The 21,297-nt window shown below is 47.1% G+C and overlaps 1 protein-coding gene across 2 annotated transcripts in view; it reads right to left on the bottom strand.

Moving 5' to 3' along the window:
* Ide (Insulin degrading metalloproteinase) overlaps window positions 1–21,297 on the bottom strand; it is a 247,923-nt gene that overhangs the window by 106,768 nt on the left and 119,858 nt on the right. The gene's annotated exons all lie outside the window — the stretch shown is intronic.

A 21,297-nucleotide genomic window follows, 5' to 3' on the forward strand; every position in this document is an offset into this window, starting at 1 on the left:
AAGAAAAAACATCTACTTCATCTACAAGTGTAAAGCACTACTGCTTTGCAAAAATGCACAATTCACGCGGAACATTCAAGATGAGTAATACAAATAGATTACAAACAGAGGGATTATCAGGGAGGGATCAAAACACGGTTTATCGTAGAAGCTGCAAAGATTCAAGACATTAAAAGATGCATCAAACCCCTAGTAAACACACCCAGATTTATCGCATACAAATAATGTTAATTTTTAAAGAGCACATACAGCTTATAAAACTATCTTCGTTAAGGATCAGCTCCAACTAGCAAATCTGGCATATCTGTTGTGTATTCACGTTAACAAAAGCATCAAAACCTTTTCATACTCTCAGCAGGTGGAAGTGAGGTAACACATCCTTGAATTTCCGGCTGAATACATGTTCCAGCAGTAAAGTGGGTTGATCTAAAATGGCCACTGGACACACGAACCTGCTCTAAATCAATCAATGGAATTCAGTACAAGCCTATGTGATCGCAAAACCTGGAACTGCCAACATGCTTTTTAAATAAAAATTGGTTGCTCAATACCCAATTCTTCATGAAGACTACATGTAGGAACAGAAGTAAGTTTATTCATGGACAGAGATCAGTAAATAACATTTTGTTTGTATTGCTTCAAATGGAGCCCACATCATCATCATCATCATCATCATCATCATCATCATCATCCCATTTTATGTTGCAGTACAAAGGCCTTTCCCTGCAATATTACCTCTGTCTTGCACCAATACAGCCCATATAAAGGCAGGTTACTTAAAATACATAATACAAGACTTCCACACAGTTATGTTTCAAAACACCAATGTTATTTAAAATAAACTTACAGCATATATGAATGCACATATATTTTGGACCCTTCATATTCAAGCTTCATATTTTTCAAACAAGTATTTATTTTTTACTCTCTCACTGTGCATTTGTAGGTGCGTCTGTGAAGGAAGGGGATATGGGAGTAGTGGCAAAAACTGCACTATTCTTCGTGTCATCATCATCAGCCCATTTTTATGTCCACTGCAGGACGAAGGCCTCTCCCTGCAATCTCCATTTACCCCTGTCCTGCACCAATTGATTCCAACTTCCGCCTGCGAATTTCCTTATTTCATCACCCCACCTAGTCTTCTGCCGTCCTCGATTGCGCTTCCCTTCCCTTGGCACCCACTCTGTAACCCTAATGGTTCACCGGTTAACCTACGCATTACACGGCCTGTCCAGCTCCATATTTTTCTCTTAATGTCAATTAGAATATTGGCTATCACCGTTTGGTCTCCGATTCCCACTGCTCTTTTCCTGTTTCTTAACATTATGCCTAGCATTCTTCGTTCCATGGCTCTTTGTGTGGTCCTTAACTTCTTTTCGAGCTACTTTGTCAGTCTCCAAGTTTCTGCCCCATATGTCAGCACCAGTAGAATGCATTGATTGTACACCTTTCTTTTTATTGATAATGGTAAGCTTCCAGTCAGGATCTGACAATGTCTGCCAAATGTGCTCCAGCCCATTTTTGTTCTTCTGTAAATTTCCTTCTCATGATCAGGGTCCCCTATGAGTAACTGACCTAGGCAAGCATACTCCTTCACAGACTGTAGAGGCTGGCTGGCAATCCTGAACCCTTGTTCCCTTGCCGGGCTATTGATCATTACCTTTGTCTTCTGCATATTAATCTTCAACCCCACTCTTACACTCTTTCTGTTAAGGTCCTCAATCATGTGTTGCAATTCACCCCGAGTGTTGCGGAACAGGACAATGTCACAAGCAAACCGAAGGTTGCCGAGCTATTCGCCATTGATCCTCACTCCTAAGCCTTCCCAGTTTAACAGATTGAATAGTTCTTCCAAGCATGCAGCGAGTAGCACTGGAGAGATTGTGTCTCCTTGCCTGACCCCCTTCTTTATAGGCATCTTTCTACTTTTTTTGTGGAACATTAAGGCAGCTGTGAAATCCCTGTAGATATTTTCCAAGATACGCAAGAATCACGCACTCCATGATTATGTAATGCCTCTACAGCTACTGGTATACTTACTGAATCAAATGCCTTTTTGTAATCTATGAAAGCCATATGGAGAGGATTGTACTCTGCAGATTTCTCGATTACCTGATTGATGACATGGATGTGATCCATTGTAGAGTATCCCTTCCCGAAGCCAGCCTGTTCTCTTGGTTGACTGAAGTCCAGTGTTGCACTTATTCTATTGCAAATTACCTTGGTGAATATTTTATACAATACTGGAAGTAAGCTAATCGGCATCTAATTTTCAATTCTTTGTCTCCCGTTTTGTGGATTAGTATAATGTGGGCATTCTTCCAGTTCTCTGGGACCCTTCAGTCATGAGACAGTTCGTATAAAGGGCGGCCAGCTTTTCAAGCATGGTGTCTCCTCCATCTTTGAATAAATCGACTGTTATTTTACCTTCTCCTGCCGCTTTTCTCCGTTTCATGTTTTGCAAGGCCCTTCTAACTTCATCGCTGGTTGTAGAAGGAGCCTCTGCAACCTGTTCATCACTACTTCGAATGGAGGTATCGTGGGCTCTGGGTACTGTACAGGTCAGCATAGAATTCTTCCGCTCCTTTTACTATACATTCGAAATTGCTGATATTACCCTGCTTATCTTTCAGTGCACACATCTTGGCTTCTCCTATGCCAAGTTTTTTTGTCACTGATTTCAGGCTGCATCCATTTTTTACTGCCTCCTCAGTCTTACACTATAATTTCTAATATCCATTTTCTTTTTGTTGATTAGTTTTGACAGTTCTGCGATTTCTATCTGATCTCTTGAGTTCGACTCCTTCATTCTTTGTCGTTTCTTTATGAGGTCCTTCATTACTTGGGAAAGCTTACCTACTGGTTGCCTTGATGCCTTACCTCCCACTTCAATTGCTGCTACTGAAGCCAGCCTAGTTATGGTTTCATTCATTACCTCTATGTCATCTTCATCTCTCTGTTCTAAGGCTGCAATTTGTTTGCAAGTACCAGCCTGATTTGGTCTGCTTTTACATTTACTGCATCTAGGTTGGCCTGCTTCTTCTTGACCAATTTTATTCTTTCTCGCTTTAAATTGAGGTGAATGCTAGACATCACTAATCTATGATCACTGCACTTTACCCTACTTAACACTTCTACATCCTGCACTATGCTGGGGTCGGCAAAAAGTATGAAATAAATTTCATTTCTTGTTTCCCCATTAGGGCTTTTCCAGGTCCAATTTTTGTTCTAACACTTCTTGAAGAAGGTATTTATTATTTGGAGCTTACACCTTTCCGTGCATTGTACCAAAATCTCTCCTCTAGTGTTCCCAGAGTCGATGCTGTAGTTGCCGATTGCTTGTTCATTAGGCTACCTTTTCCCCACTTTTGCACTGAAGTCGGCCATCAGTACAGTTTACTGAGTTTGCACTTTTCTCATACCTAATTCAACATCTTCATAAAACTGTTCAATTTCATCACCATAACTGGAGGTTGGAGCACAGGTTTGTACTACCTTTATTCTATACCTCCGATTTAGATTTATTAACGACTACTGCTACCCACTCATTAATGCTGTAGAATTCGTCGATGTTGCTTGCTATGTCCTGCTTTGTGACCGAATGATGTCCCCAGTGGACTTTCTCTTTTTCTTTTAATCTTTCCTTCCCCTTTTCCCTTTCCCCAGTATAGGGCAGCCAACAGAGATCAGTCCTGGTTCACCCCCTACCTTTCATTTATCATTTGCTCTCTCCCTCTGTCCCCAGTATAAGGTAGCCAACCAAGCTCAAACCTGGTTAACCTCTCTACCTTTCATTTATCATTTGCTCTCTCTCTCTCTCTCTCTCTTTCTCTCTTTCTCTCTCGGGTGGTGGCAAAGTCTTTCTCCGGGCTGGGGCGCTTGACTGGGATTCTTATAGTAGATGCGCATTGCTGTCTCAGCCAGTGACATCGACATCACACTCCACACGTTCACCCCCACCAGGCCACCTGCTGTCTGACAACCTTTTTAGCCATTAGCACTCCGTGCCAACAGCCACACATGCCACAGGGAGGGGTCTTTAGCCATTAGGAGACGCTATGCTAAATGTCTGAGCCGTGGGTTAGCGCTAACGACGTCTGTTTGTCCGGCAACGGAGTGGGGAGAAAGGGAGTTGCTTCCTCACGTAACGAGGTTTCTGGTGTTCGGGCCTGCTGCCCCGGAAGTGAGTCGATTTACGGGCGGCAAACGACCCGATATTTGCGCTAGGGAAGCGAGGCGCTTGGAGGGATGATGACGTCGCCTTGTCTGCGTCGTAAGATTGCTGGGTAAAGTGTGAGCAACATCGACAATCACGGCCACGCGGGGCGATACTCATCGTGGTACGACATCGCTCCAACGAAAATGTGCTGCCAGAGAAACGCCCGCGTGTTCACGTCGATCGGAGTGCTTAGGCCCTTTTTTTTGACATCTTAGACACAATTAGCGAGAGTACTTTTTCTGTAAATATGCCATACAGAGGCAACGTTCGGTTTCATATGTGAGGGAGGACTGTTCCGTTGTCTGGCCGAGCGAAACAATCGTAATTCCCCCCCCGGCAAATGACCCGCAATCGCTGCCTTGCTGACACCTCGGAACCGAGTCGCCGGGCCTAACAAGCCGAGAAATCAGGAAAATTGACGCGGAATCGGGAAATTTGCCTGCATAGGTCACAGTCTTCGAAAACAAGGGGGCGTGGACGTTGCTGGGAGGGGCATTCGTCGTGGCACGAGGCGGAAACTTGTGCGCCGACGACGAAGGTGATGAGGATGATGGTGAGGAGGACTTCTTAAACTATGGATTGATCAGTCAGGCTCCACCTTATTGGTAAAATTATCGAGCCCAAACCCTCTGCTGAAACTTTACACTATATGAAATACGCATACGCATAGCCTATTTGTTCGCTCCGTCGGATGCTCTTTGATTCAGCCAACTTCCATGCCCAGCTTCCCTTATACCCCCTCCCCTGTGTAGGATAGCAAACTGGACGTGCCTCTGGCTGACCTCGTTACCTTTCCTTCCTTCCTTTTCACCCTCATCCATGCTCTGGCGACGAAAAGGGAACAGGTAGCAGCGCGAAGTCAACACCGACCGCATGAATGGAGATATGCGTGCATTTTGACTTCACGTTCGCATGCTAGCGATCTAGTATTGCACTCTCTGAGTGCATAAAGTATAAAAGGCTATGCTTCTCAATTGATGCTATGTTTCATTCTTCCTATTTCCTTCACTTCTGCCTTCGGGTTCTTTATAGAGCCTTTTTCTTTCACATTTCTTAATCACTGCAGTTTATTTTGTCATGTTCGTGAAATAGCCAGGCCTTCCGTCGGGTATTTGCCTGGGCTCGTAGCATTTAAACAAGGGCCAGCACCAGCGCAACAACATCTACTGTGAAGAGATATTTTTTTATTCTCTTTTCTGCGTTCTATATTCAAGACAGGAGCCGGACTTGGCAATCGGAAATTGTCTGTTGTCGTCGAGACCGGGGTGGGGGGCCCCGCCGCAAGGCACGAACACGCCGCCAGCCACCTCTAATTGCTGCCACCATTTGGTTCGGCTGTCGTGTTTACTAAACAATGGCGGAAAGGCGCCGGTCGCACCCCACGGGAGTTTCATGCAGATGTCAGTTGCTGGCTACTTCATTCTTTCTGGCCTTTCTCCTTTGAAAAATGGAAGCAAGGGCCCGGCACACCTTCTCTCACGCTCGGCTATTCTTGGTCGCACTTCTAGCTTGCAGGTCCGGAGAGAGAACGCCGCCCCACAGCAAACGTGTGGTGCGACGACAAGGCGAGAGAGGCGCGGAGCGATGGACGATCACGCACGGGTCGAAGCTCGCGCAGCTTCGCGGGGTTTTCGGGGCTATAGTTGTGTGCATTGCGGCTGACAAATGTAGCAATATAGACTACACTTGACCACCATAAGGCGTGTTGAGCTGGCTACAGGCTTCCTATGTGCGTGCAATGATGCTGTATACAGAGGAGCGCCTACCGTTGGCTTACCAACCACCTACTTTTCTATTTTATTGAATTGAAAGTAAGAGAAATAGATGCAGTCGCCCTGTAATGGTGAGGGCTACTACTTTTCGCATAGCAATAACAACAATATAAAAGAAATATGTAGTAAGAAAATGAAAAAGCAAACCACGTCATAGGGGAGTACGGTAACGCGATTAAAAGACTGGACAAAAGAAGACACATAGGACACTTTGTCCCGTCTTTTAATCGCGCTACCGTACTCCCCTTGAAGATGCACTACCAACAAGCCCACATTGCAAGCCATGTCATAGGGCCGGCAATCCACAGCACACAGTCCTATACAACTACAAACATATAAATATAAAAGGCAAAGGCAAGTCGCACCACAATGAGTTTGTAAACAAAGTCACAAACACTCGCAAGCGGCCGTGATGTATGGCCCTATAACGTAACACTATTTCAATATCTTTTTATTCCAATCTCGTGACGTCAAATTTGCGTAACCGCCGACGCAAGCATCGGGGGACTACCAGCAGGGTTGCCTGAACAGACCAATCAAACGATCTGCTCGTTCATCGAGGTCACTTTTGTTTGCTTGAAAAACGAATAACATTGCCTACACTGAGTGGCTTATCTAATTGGCTGACAAGAGGCGAGGAGCACACTCAAGCGAAGAGGGATTTGATGGGGCCAAGTCACTGCACTGAAAATTGATAACCGTATAAAGAGAGTGGTGCCGGCATCTGCTATTGGCCCGCTCTCTTTCGCTTAGCTTGCAGTGTCTGGTCGAAAATCGTGGCGGCATGCAACGGAAGCTTAAGAATGACGCTAAAAAGAAGAGTTGGCAGAACGAGGTCCTAAACATGCCGAAAGTGCTCGAAAACGTTACACCGCCACGCAAAAAGTTTTATAATAAGCAAACAAACCGATGCTCTCCGCCAGGTGCGACTAGCCAGTGCCTGAGCCATCGGTGGCAGCCATCTTCTATTCCTTTCGGAACGGGGCAGCTTGCGGCTATTCAGAAGAAAATCCAGTTTTTTTCGGCATAGTAATGCATCTTTAACGCGTACATGTCATTATGACACTGAGAGTTTTTACGGTTTTGTGACGTCGCGTGACAGGCAGGTGAAGTAGGTGTCGCCCGAAAACTTTTGACAAATAGCCGAGGGCTAATGCTGGAAAGGCGTCGAATGAGAAATAACAATTTTCTTGCGTTCGGTCAAATCATGCATATTCAGTGTGTACATGTCCATCAAATAATTAAACACACCTGAAATTCTGATGAATACAACAATCAAACCCCGGCCCTCGGTCGCCAGCAGCTGCGAAGCAACTGACCACGGTGGCGGTCAGACCTGTGACGCAGCAGAGGGTGCTAAGAATCCCTGGATCCGGACAGGCCGCCATTGGAATCTGAACCTGGCAACGTTTAACGCTAGAACGTTATCTAGTGAGGCGAGTCTAGCAGTGCTATTGGAGGAATTAGAGGGCAGTAAATGGGATATAATAGGGCTCAGTGAAGTTAGGAGGCCAAAAGAAGCATATACAGTGCTAAAAAGCGGGTACGTCCTGTGCTACCGGGGCTTAGCGGAGAGACGAGAACTAGGAGTCGGATTCCTGATTAATAAGAACATAGCTGGTAACATACAGGAATTCTATAGCATTAACGAGAGGGTGGCAGGTCTTGTTGTGAAACTTAATAAGAGGTACAAATTGAAAGTAGTACAGGTCTACGCCCCTACATCCAGTCATGCTGACCAATAAGTCGAAAGCTTCTATGAAGACGTGGAATCGGCGATGGGTAAAGTCAAAACAAAATACACTATACTGATGGCAGACTTCAATGCCAAGGTAGGCAAGAAGCAGGCTGGAGGCAAGGCAGTGGGGGAATATGGCATAGGCACTAGGAATAGCAGGGGAGAGTTATTAGTAGCGTCTGCGGAACAGAATAATATGCGGATAATGAATACCTTCTTCCGCAAGCGAGATAGCCGAAAGTGGACGTGGAGGAGCCCGAACGGCGAAACTAGAAATGAAATAGACTTCATACTCTGCGCTAACCCTGGCATCATACAAGATGTGGACTTGCTCAGCAAGGTGCGCTGCAGTGACCATAGGATGGTAAGAGCTCGAATTAGCCTAGACCTGAGGAGGGAACGGAAGAAACTGGTACATAAGAAGCCGATCAATGAGTTAGCGGTAAGTGGGAAAATAGAATTCCAGATCAAGCTACAGAACAGGTATTCGGCTTTGACTCAGGAAGAGGACCTTAGTGTTGAAGCAATGAACGACAATCTTGTGGGCATCATTAAGGAGTGTGCAATAGAAGTCGGTGGTAACCCCGTTAGACAGGATACCAGTAAGCTATCGCAGGAGACGAAAGATCTGATCAAGAAATGCCAATGTATGAAAGCCTCTAACCCTGCAGCTAGAATAGAACTGGCAGAACTCTCGAAGTTAATCAACAAGCGTAAGACAGCTGACATAAGGAAGCATAATATGGATAGAATTGAACATGCTCTCAGGAACGGAGGAAGCCTAAAAGCAGTGAAGAAGAAACTAGGAATTGGCAAGAATCAGATGTATGCATTAAGAGACAAAGCAGGCAGTATCATTACTAATATGGATGAGATAGTTCAAGTGGCTGAGGAGTTCTATAGAGATTTATACAGTACCAGTGGCACCCACGACGATAATGGAAGAGAGAATAGTCTAGAGGAATTCGAAATCCCACAGGTAACACCGGAAGAAGTAAAGAAAGCCTTGGGAGCTATGCAAAGGGGGAAGGCAGCTGGGGAGGATCAGGAAACAGCAGATTTGTTGAAGGATGGTGGGCAGATTGTTCTAGAGAAACTGGCCACCCTGTATACGCAATGCCTCATGACTTCGAGCGTACCGGAATCTTGGAAAAACGCTAACATAATCCTGACCCATAAGAAAGGGGACGCCAAAGACTTGAAAAATTATAGACCGATCAGCCTACTGTCAGTTGCCTACAAACTATTTACTAAGGTAAGCGCAAATAGAATCAGGAACACCTTAGACTTCTGTCAAGCAAAGGACCAGGCAGGATTCCGTAAAGGTTACTCAACAATAGACCATATTCACACTATCAATCAGGTGATAGAAAAATGTGCGGAATATAACCAACCTTTATATATAGCTTTCATTGATTACGAGAAAGCGTTTGATTCAGTAGAAACCTCAGCAGTCATGGAGGCACTGCGGAATCAGGGTGTAGACGAGCCGTATGTAAAAATACTGAAAGACATCTATAGCGGCTCCACAGCCACCGTAGTTCTCCATAAAGAAAGCAACAAAATCCCAATAAAGAAAGGCGTCAGGCAGGGAGATACGATCTCTCCGATGCTATTCACAGCGTGTTTACAGGAGGTATTCAGAGACCTGGATTGGGAAGAATTTGGGATAAGAGTTAATGGAGAATGCCTTAGTAACTTGCGATTCGCTGATGATATTGCCTTGATTAGTAACTCAGGGGACCAACTGCAATGCATGCTCACTGACCTAAAGAGGCAAAGCCGAAGGGTGGGTCTAAAAATTAATCTGCAGAAAACTAATGTTTAACAGTCTCGGAAGGGAACAGCGGTTTACAATAGGTAGTGAGGCACTGGAAGTGGTAAGGCAATACATCTACTTAGGACAGGTAGTGACTGCGGATCCGGATCATGAGACTGAAATATTCAGAAGAATAAGAATGGGCTGGGGTGCATTTGGCAGGCATTCTCAGATCATGAACAGCAGGTTGCCATTATCCCTCAAGAGAAAAGTTTATAACAGCTGTGTCTTACCAGTACTCACGTACGGGGCGGAAACCTGGAGGCTTACGAGAAGGGTTCTACTTAAATTGAGAACGACGCAACGAGCTATGGAAAGAAGAACGATAGGTGTAACGTTAAGGGAAAGAAAAGAGCAGATTGGGTAAGGGAACAAACGCGAGTTAATGACATCTTAGTTGAAATCAAGAAAAAGAAATGGGGGGGGGGGGCATGGGCAGGACACGTAATGAGGAGGGAAGATAACCGATGGTCATTGAGAGTTACGGAATAGATTCCAAGGGAAGGGAAGCGTAGCAGAGGGCGGCAGAAAGTTAGGTGGGCGGATGAGATTAAGCAGTTTGCAGGGACAACATGGCCACAATTAGCACATGACCGGGGTAGTTGGGGAAGTATGGGAGAGGCCTTTCCCCTGCAGAGGGCATAACCAGGCTGATGATGATGATGATGTCCTGCTTTTTATCTGGGAGTCCTTTATAGCAGAGGACATGGCCATTAGTCAGCGCTATGTAAGCCTCACCAGTTCTAATCTCACCAAGGACAATACCCCACACAATGCCTGAGAGAGCCTCAAAGAGTCCTGCTAAGCTAGCTTCACTTGAGAGAGTTCGTGTGTTCAGCATTGCCAGGTTCAGCTTCCAGTAGCAGCCTCTCCAAGTCCATAGATTCTTAGCACCCTCTGCTGCATTACAGGTCTGACCGCTGCCTTGGTCAAGTGCTCTGTAGCTGCTGGGGACTCGGAGAACTGGTTGATCGAATGAGTCATTCTTAATGTAATGCAGTTTAATTAACAACCCAAAACGACACGCAGGCAGGCCTGTTGATCAAACATCAGGCACCAAGCGCGCGAGTCCTATCCTCAAGTAAGGCATTGATGATGTGCCCAAAGGACACGGCTGTCTTTTTCACAAGAACTTCCCCCGGAGAAGAGAGCACCATCCTGGGAACTCGAGGAGAGGATGACTGGGTCGTAGTACAGCACAGTCTCGTGCATGTGCTCAAGTGAACAGACGGCACGGGCGGCTTGACGAGGTTATTTACAGGGGACGTCTGTAGCACTAGGCAGCAGGAACCGTGGTACTTGGCGAGGAGTTTAGAGGAAAGACCGGGAATGATCGAAGGTACCGTATTTACACGATTGTAAGTCGACTCGAATGTAAGTCGACCCCCCCATATCGCTTGACCGGAAAAAAAAAAAAAAAAACCGAGGGCGCATTCGATAACGAAAATTTATTAGTAGCTGACATGGTCATTGGACTACTCGTCTTCACTAGTGCTGCCATCGTCATCGTTGCTGCGGTTCCACAGCGCGTCGTGGTCCAGCGAAATTTCAAATTTGGCAAACGACCGCACCAGGACATCTTGCAGAACAGCAGCGCACGCCAAATGCACCCACCCACACGCAGCCATCAGGGAGGCTCTTTTGACAGGTCCGGTTGGCGTAATTTCGCAGTCTTCTGCCGCCAGCCACTCGTTGTACTCACGACGGAGCAGAACCTTAGAATTAAGGCGGAGGTCCGGGCTTATTTCATGACGGCGTCGCACTTCACTGGCAGGGACCGATCATGCATTTCAGCGACGTACGCCGCAAGCTTAGCCTACAGCTCCGGAAAGCGTCCATACTTCGGCACGTGGGAAATTTCTCACTTGCCGTCACACAGGTGAAAATTTTGCTTCGCTGCAGTCGCCACTGTCGCACCACCCGTTTAGAAACATCGAAATTGCGGCCCGCTGCGCAGTGATTTGTTTCTTCGGCGTAAAGGATGGCAGCCCTCTTGAACGCTGCTGTGAACGAGTGCCGAAAGATTAGTGGGCCTGCAGTACTCATGACGACTGGGGAAGCGTAGAAGTAGCACGTAGCCGAAGTGGAGCGCGTCAAGAAGTTAGTCAAACCAATACCAATGCCTTTAAACAGAGAAAGAGAAACCCGCGAGCGGTGTCTGCTCTTCCATGAACTACCGGATGGATGGATGGATGATTGTGGCTCAACCCTTTGAATCGGGCGGCGGCGGCGCGCGCCACCTAGCCTTTAATGGTTCTATATGCATGCATACCTATGTATTTACTCCTTTACTTTTGCGTTGATATTGTCCACCAATCAGATAGCCTCCGTTTAGTTATTTCTACCTTTTCAAAGTCTATTCTACTTTCACTGTCTTTAAAACCCAAGGCTTTGAATAGTTCCCCGTTAGATTCAACTGCAGGGTGAAGTTGTTTACAAGCAAGTATCAGGTGTTCCGCCGTTTCCTCCTCCTCTCTACACGCCTCGCACACCAAATCTATCTCCTGGTATCTGGCTCGGTACGTTTTAGTCCTCAGTACACCTGTCCTGGCTTCGAACAACAATGAGCTTCCCTTAGAGTTATCGTAAATATTTTCTTTGGCTATTTCTTGCTTAAACGTCCTGTATGTCTCCAATGCCGATTTGGTTTGCATCTCTGTACTCCACATACCCCTCTCTGCCTCCTTAACCTTTTTCTTGACAGATGATTCCTTACTTGTTCCCCCGCTACTGCCGAAGTATTTGCTTGTCAATTTTCTAGTTCGCTTCCTCCACCTCGTGTCAACATTCCTCGTGTATAAGTAACTGAAAACCTTCCTAGCCCACCGAATTTCCCCCATTTTTCTCAATCGCTCCTCAAATGCTATCTTGCTACTAGCCTCTCTGCCCTCGAAAGAAGACCATCCCAGATCCCCCTGCACTCCAAGATTTGGTGTCTTGCCATGTGCTCCCAGAGCGAGCCTACCCACACCACGTTGCCTAATTTCCAACTGTTGCCGGGTCTCTGTTCTAATACATAAAACTGCATTGGCAAAAGTCAGGCCTGGTACCATTACCCCCTTCCATATCCCTCGTACTACCTCGTACCTATTGTAGTTCCACAGTGCCCTACTCTTCATAATCGCTGCACTTCTGTTACCTTTAGTCGTTAGATATTTTTCGTACTCTGTCAGATACTCAATGCCATTATTTATCCACACCCCAAGGTACTTGTATTTATCGACTATCTCCAGCGTGGCCTCCTGTATCTTATGCTCGCCACAACTGTTATCATTAAAAATCATGACTGCTGATTTTTCTTTGCTAAACTTCAAGCCTAACCTGTCTCCTTCTGTACCACATATGTCCATTAATTCCTGCAGATCTTCTGCATTGTCAGCCATTAATACAATATCATCCGCGTACATCAGTCCTGGTAATGACTGTTCAATCAGTTTTCCTTGCTTGAGGAATGATAGGTTGAAGCCGAGTCCGCTTTGCTGTATTTTGGCCTCTAGACCTTGTAGGTACAGCATAAACATCAGAGGTGACAATGGGCACCCCTGCCTAAGCCCCCGCCGAATCATCACAGGCTCCGAAACCTGCTTTTCCCATTGTATAATCACCCGGTTACCTTTATAGATATCTTTTAAGAAATTGGTTACTCCATCTTGCACTCCTAAAGCTTCCAGAATGCCCCACAAGCCCTCTTGAAGTACGCTGTCATAGGCTCCCTTGATGTCCAAAAAAGCCAGCCATAGGGGTCTGTGTTCCTTTTCAGCTATTTCAATGCACTGTGTTAGCGAGAACAGATTGTCTTCTATCCTCCTATGCTTCCGGAACCCATTTTGTAGCTCTCCAAGTACCCCCTCGTTCTCTACCCATGCCTGCAGTCTGTCCTTTATAATCTGCATAACCACCCTGTAAACCACTGACGTCACTGTTATAGGCCGGTAGTTATTTATGTCAGCTTTGTCCCCCTTTCCCTTATATATCATTCTCATCCTACTTAGCCTCCATTCGTCAGGTACTTTACCATCCACTAGCATTTTGCTCACCATCTCCCTCAATGCTTTCTTAGATTTCGGGCCCAATTTCTTTATTAACATAATTGGAATACCATCGGGGCCTGCCGATGTGCTACTTGGTACCCTCTTCTCCGCCCTTTCCCACTCTATTTGTCCAAGCGAAAGCAGTGGGTTGACCGGGCTATCCCTCTCCGACGTACTGCATGTACCATTTGTCTGTTTTGTAAATTTTTCCCTCATCATGGTTCCTATATGCTCCATTGCCGCCTCTCCTTCTAACCGAGTACCTTGAGCTGTTACTATATACCTCTGCTCTAGGCTTGTCCTATTACCCAAGGAGTTCAGATGTTGCCAGAATTTTCTAGCTGCCTGTTTATCTTTTTAATTGCTTATTTTTGACAGCCATTGGGACCCTTTTGTCTTGATTTTCTCGTTGATCAAATAAGATGCTTCCCTTTTGCATTTTATGTAGTTTACCCATTTCCTCTCTACTTCTGCTTCAGGTTCTCCCTTACTTTTGGAATACCTGTGTTCCCTGGAGGCTTCCTGACGTTTCTTTATGGCCTTCTTAACCTCTTCATCCCACCAGCTCTTGAGTTTTCGTATCCCTTGCCTTGTTTTCCTGACTCTCGCCTTACCTAGCTCACGCTCAAATAGTCTCATTAACTTTGGGTAAGTCCAATCAGTTTCAGTACTCTCTGATATTTCCTCTTCAATTTGTTTGGCCGCTATTTCCACTTCGTCTTCCGAGTAAAAAATCACATCTGGCGTTTCCTCGCGCGTCGTTCGTGCTTTAGTTTCCCTCTTAAAACTCAACTTGATACGTTTGTGGTCGCTACCTATACTTCTGGAGCCCTGTTCATCTATAATCATGGCTCCTAATCTATCGTACATCCTATGTGACATCAACGCATAATCTATTGTCGAGTGTCGACCCCCTACCTCCCATGTTATGATCCCGTCACACTTTTCAGTAGAGTTACAGACAACTAAGTTAAGCCTCTCACACATATCCAGCAGCATGTTACCTGTGGAGTCTGTGTACCCATCCATATCTTCAACATGCGCATTCATGTCTCCTAATACAATTACTTCACATCCTTTTCCTAGCTCATTGATGTCCGCTGCTATACAGTCCAACATTTTTTTGTTTTCCTCTTTAGCATTTGATCCTGTCCAAAGGTATACAAAGCCCAGAAGTGTTTTCGCCCCTGCTACTTTTCCTTCTAGCCATAAATGCTCCTTGCATTCCTGTTTGACCCTTTGCCAATTTGTATTTTTATGAATGAATGCTCCAATTCCCCCACCCTTTCCGCTACCCTGCACTCTGTTGCAGTATTCCCATGCATAATCAGGGTTACAGGGCGGTTGTTCCATGTCCCTAAGATGTGTCTCTACAAACCCATAAACCATAAAGTTCTCCTGCCTTAGTTGTTCTTCGATTTTCTCCCATTTTAGCCTATTTCTGCCACCTTGCATGTTAATGAACCCTATGTCTGACTTAATTTGGCTCTTGCGCTTATTCCTGTCACCTCTCCTACAGTACCGATGTTCGCGTGTTTGTGGCTCCTGCCTCGAATCGTCCACGCCTACACTGCTTCTTTCAGGGCTCTGGGTCCCCCTAAAAAAGCTGTTGCCTGGCGACCCATCCTGCCCCCCTATCCTTTTGCCAGTGGCACCACTGTAGTGAATACCATCCTGCACAAAAGGTAGGAAGCCGGTTCCGTACACGTCCCTGTTGACCTCCATCACGCTGTACCCGAGTCGTCCGCTCAGACTCCTAATGACCCGATTGGCCTCAACCACCCTCCTTTCTACCTGGTAAGCCTGGCCCTGGACCTCTGGGATAGTGCATATGGTCACATGCACCCTCCCGGAGGCCTCTCTAAGCTTACTCAGCCCAGTCTCAATGTGCCTCTCAAGGTCCTGGCTTCTCCCCTTAAAGGGACACTAAAGGTTACTATTAAGTCAACGTGGACTGTTGAAATACCATCACAGAAACCTCGAAACGCTTGTTTCGTGCCAAGGAGAGACTTATTTTAAGAGAAAATGCGTTCTGATGCGTCCGCGTACCTCTAGCGCAGTTCAAATCGCCCGCCCTCCGATCGAGGAGTACTGACATCATGGTCTCATAGTGACGTTGCGCCATCGGTGAGTAGAACGGCGTCCGCAGACGGCGCTACGGCTTTTCTGCGCAAAATGCAAACGCGCGGCCAGAAACAGAGCCAAGACAGAGCCGACAGCAGAGCGAAAGCGGGAGTATGGCGGCTAGCGGAAGGAGAAACAAATTATGTCCCACGGCACACGGAGAGTCCGTTTTCGTTAAACTATAAGGCTGCGGCGAGCTCGCAGCGTGGTCGGCGTGGTCTATGAGAAGCGACGAGCCTTTTCGCACTCGCAACAGGGCATAAAAATGTGCGAATCGACGCAAAACTCGGCCTAGAAACGTGCTTCGCCACAGCCAGGGCTCAATACGACCCAAGCTGGCACGACCCAGACGTCGTTTCCCGCACCGCCACCAGGCGCCGCTACTATACCTCAAACTCCAGCGCAAGACGCCCATAAGCTGGTACTTCATTCTATGACGCTAACTTCGACGCTCGTCGCAATGGACCCTGACACCGACAGATTAGCTCGCGATGGTGGGCTCAACTTCAGCGATTTGAGCACCGACGAGCGCGACCTGCTGCTGAGGGCTCGCACTGCCGGCGTCGTTGCGTACTACGACGGCGGCCTCGACACCGGCTCTCCGGAGCGGGAAAGCAACGAGGGCTTCCCACGACATCACATGGACGTGGCATTCTCGCTGCTTGTTCCAAATGAAAGTTTCGCGAGCCAGCAGAACCCTCACAGCACGACGCGATAACGAAACCACTGAAACTCCAAAGCGTGCGCGGCGCAGAGTCGAGCGCGCAGAGTCGAGCGAAAACGAAACCTTTCGAACACCCATATTACTGAAGGGTAACGTCAAAATGTTATTTTTTCTTAGAATCGAATAGACGTAGACAAGTAGCATTTTTTTCCGTCTTATAATCGAATGAAATGATATTTTTAATACGAGTAGTTGAGTATTAGTAACACAAATTATGAGGAGTCCTTTCGTCATCGGGCTAGTACCGGAATGTCGCTGGGAAGTCTCAAATCGTGTCATGCATTTACCTCAATTTCTCGGTTACTAAAGCTCCGTTCGCGATTATATTGACGCCTTAGACGTTCTAGAACATTGCTCTACCACTTTAACTTGAGTTTCTGGTAACCTTTGGTGTCCCTTTAAGCACGTCATTGAGCCCAGAATGCATAATGACCAAGCTGTCGCTCTCCGTGCTGACCCCAATTACTTCCCGCGCCTTGGTCATTGCTTCCGCCATACCCTTGCCCGCTTGCACCTCCACCTGTACTCGCCCGTCCGCCTTCACTCTCGCCATCACGCCCTGTTCGGCCCTCCCCACATTGGAGTCCCCTATCACCAGGACCCTTCTACGTGTAAACCGTTCGACTGCAGCCTGTGCCTGCTGCCCCTCCCTTTGCGCCCGCTGGCGCCCCTGTGGCTGCAGCATCGCCTCACTCGGGGCGCGTTGTGCAGCTTCACTATAACTACGCCGTTTCACCGGCGGCGAGCTGACGACGGCTTGCTTTGGCTCCCTGCCTCCCACTTCGCCTGTAGGGTCTACCCTACTTTCCGAGTTTTTGCCAACACTTTGTTTTCCTGACCCGACCTTCTCCGCTGCCCGCGTCTCCAGCGCGTCGAGCCGCCTTTCCAGTTCGGCGCTCCTTTCTTTTTCTGCCTCAAGCTCGGCCACGGTCCTTACTAACTGCGCGGCCTGGGCTGCCTCCACCTTGACAAAATTGTCAACTTTCGCCTGCAGTGCTACCCGCTTCTCCTGTTCCTCCCTCAGTTCTGCCTTAAGCTCGTCGAACTTAGCCGCCCAATTCCCTTCCAGTTTTTGGACGGCTTCCCTGGCGCCCTCGCACGACCTGCACGTGAAGCTAGACCCCTCCGCGTCTGCTAAATTCTGGAACTTAGTTTCGTCGAGGAAGCACCATCGCAGGCACTCGTCGCACTGCACTTGCTCCCCGTCCCCCGCGGCCTTCGCGTTCTTCGATTTCATCGCTAGGCCTACGTCCCGAGGCCCAACGAGGAACTTCGCCAAATCACTCAAGCAAAGCCGACCTCGACCGCTATCCCAAACTAAAATAAAGAATTGTCACTCCCTACCCCATGCAAGAATCTGAGGAGCTAGCTGAAATAATTAACGAAGCCTATCAATAGGTCCCTCCTACCAACTAGGCCTAACGGGGGAGCCGCCAGACCTAGACAAAGCCGGTGCGTTTGCTACTCTTACCAAGAATTCAAAATTTGTGCCCCTACTCCATGCAACAGAAAATACTTCAAAACACTAGCTAATAAAGATAAAAAGGTACTTAGCTACGAACGAAGTCGCTGAAGCCTCGACGACAGGAGCGTCCGTACCGCCGTCCGCACCGTCCGCCAGACGAACACCTCGCCCAATACCGATACACCTCGCCCAACCGATACTCCCCGCAAGCGCCGCCGTTCTGAGGGTGCCGCCGCAAATGGGAACAGCGGCGCTTTTATCAACTATCGACACCCCCCCCCCCCCCCCCCCCCCCCCCTGAGTGTTGCATGCACTGTAAGACTCTCAAAAATGTTGAAAAACCCTTCCGAAAAGCGAACAAACACGCGGGATAGCGAAAAGATACGGGTAGGGCCATAGAGCAAACATAAATTTGTAACTACGTTGTAGCTCTCGTTGGTATGGCTTTTTTTGGCGGGGCCATGTTTTGGTTTCGATTGTAAGTCGACCCCCCGACTTCAGACTTTCAAATTTTAAAAAAGGGGTCGACTTACAATCGTGTAAATACGGTAGCCAGACCAAAGAGTCCAGCTGATGAGCGAATGTGGGTGGGTCATCACAGTGATGAAACTTTTGCTGGCATTAGTCTTCAGTTGTAAAAGAGTGGGCGAGCTGGCAGCATTTCTCGACGTTATCTGGAAGCTTCGGACAGTGGCATGCACCCAGACAGGTGTCAATCATGTCAAGTGTAAAGGAAGGTTCATGGCTATATACGTGGAAGAATGGGGAAAAACTCATCGTGGCCTATAAGGTGGTGTTGTAGGCATGGTAAAACGAGGTCCCAGTTGGTGTGATTGGATGCAATGTATATGGCTGGCATATCACTCAGAGTTCAGCTGATAGGCAGTAGCAGTACAATGGACAGTACGGCATGTAGTAAGGAGTGCGTTAACTACCTCGTAAAGGAAGACACGTCCTCTGTCACTCAGAAGTTCACGAGGCGCGCAATGGTGAAGTACAAAGTGTTGCAAGAGGAAGGACACAACATCACAGGATGTTGCGGTTATTAGGGCAGCTGTTTCTGCATAACACATCAGATGATCTACAACAACAATCCAGGGATTCCCAGCAGCTGTGCAGGGTAGAGGGCAGTAGAGGTTGATGCTGACATGGAGGAATTGTCGAGAGGGGCACGTAATTGGCTGCTAGAGGCCACAAAGACAGCGAGCAGGAGACCTGCAACATTGGCATGCTGAACATGAGCACATGCACTACTGGAGAAAAGGGCACATCCCCTGCCACTAAAAGCGTAAGCGCAGCCTGGTGTAAATTTTAATAAGGCCAGCATGGGCACATTGTGAGTCTGCATGGAAAGCGGAGCACACATCTACACAGTGGCAGCAAGGGACGACAAACAACTACTTGCAGCTGTTGGAAGTGTAGTTGCTTCGATAGAACAGTCCGTCCCGCACTGCAAAGTAAGAAGCTTGACGCCAAAGAGCATGGTAACAGAGTCAAGGTAACAGAGACAGGTGGTCCATTTGTAGCCTCGCAGAAGAGAGTCCATCATACGTTCAAATGTCGCAGGAGCATTGAATAGGCCAAAGAACATGACTTTGAAATGATATAAGCCATCCGGCGTGATGAAGGCCATCTTCTCGCGATCCATTTCATCAACTGAAATCTGTCAGTAGCCGGATCGAAGATCGATGGACGAACAGTATTTAGCTCCGTGCAAGCAGTCCAAGGCATCATCGATGCGAGGTAGCGGGTAGACGTCTTTTCGCGTGATCTTGTTTAAAGGGTTATAATCGATGCAAAAATGCCAGGTACCATCTTTCTTTTTCACAAGGACGCCAGGCGAAGCCCAAGGACTGGCTGATGGCTCGATGACCCCTTTAACCGCCGGAACATTTTGTCCACTTCTGATTGGATGACTCGACGTTCAGCATGCGATATACGATAGGGACGCCGACGAATAGGATTCCTATCTCCAGTGTTTATATGGTGCTGAACAACAGATGTTTGGCCTAAAGGCCTGTCGCTGAAATCAAAGATGTCGCTGTACGATGCAAGCAGGAGACGTATGCAAGCCCGTGACATTCCCACAGGGCCGATGAGGCCGATATTTGCAGCAGACGCTAGCATCGCCTGGATTCTGGCGGTAGTTGCACTCATACCAGAAAAATGTTTACTTACTAATAATAGATGATGTTTTGAATATTATTCACTTACAATCTAAAGTTAAAAATGACAATTGACATCTGAATAATTTCTAGTTGCTTAGAAAGTTAAATGTGTACGGAGAGCTCAATGACGCTTGTGAGGAGTACCGCACAGCAGACGACCAACGCCGTCTGCTTCAGCTATTGCTGTTCAGCTGCCTGCTTGCTTTGGTCAGGTATATCCCAATTATATATATATATATATACATATACATTTCTTATTTAGGACTCAGAATTACCTTGTACATTTACCTTCGAAGGTTGGCACTGCTGCATAGGCGGAGCGAAATGACGACGCTTATCACATTAACTTGCTGCCAATAAACAGCTTTATTATAACATCATCGATGTTTACATGAAATAAAAAGCACGTGAGGAGCGTTTCAGATATGCTGGTGCATAACATGCATAGTTGTTTATGTGCAAAAAGATACCACGTACAGTCTCGCCACACATTTTTGGTGAACACAAGCTGTCCGCTGCTAAATGAAGAAATACATCCGACAACATAAAGCCATCGCACACGTTGCTAAAGTTCCTCCACTTTTGTAGCTGAACATGTCGTGCCCCTTCGGTCACAATATTCATAAACTGCAACTTGATTTGAGCCAGTGCCTCCTGTTCGAGCAGAAACACATAGCTTTCACAAGGGCGAATTCTGCAGCGACTGTTCGTCTTCTGGTCCAGAATGCCTGCTCTCTTTCTCTTGCAGTTTACCATTCGAGAAGTCACATTAGAAAAATTTTCAGCATTTAAGCTGAATTTGCTTCGAAAAGTTTATAATTTCAGATAAAAATGCTTTTCTGTGCATGCTGGTTTGATGCGTTGCACATTAAGTTTAAATAATAAAGGCTTAGCTGGCATTTCGATTACCGCTGCCGGCAGTGCGCTGTCGTCGTTTTGATGGTGGCACCACCCTAAGGCTTGGACGCGAAACACGCCACAGGCTTGACGTATGTCCATGGTCTGTGCAGAGGTGAGGACAGGTGCAATTCTTTTCGCGAAGTCATCCGTTAAGGAACCACAGCTGTGAGCTGCAATTGGCGCTAAGAAACCACTCTCGGCATTCAGACTCTCAATGTCAAATTCGGAACCACTAGAAACACTGGCCAAGAACACGCCAGCCGGAATCACTTGAGGGCACAGGCTGAAATTCAGAAGTGGTAGAATGATGTTATTAGTAACCGTGACCAGAGTATGC

Source organism: Dermacentor variabilis, unplaced genomic scaffold (genome assembly GCF_050947875.1).
Source record: "Dermacentor variabilis isolate Ectoservices unplaced genomic scaffold, ASM5094787v1 scaffold_12, whole genome shotgun sequence".
Taxonomy (NCBI): Eukaryota; Metazoa; Arthropoda; class Arachnida; order Ixodida; family Ixodidae; genus Dermacentor; species Dermacentor variabilis.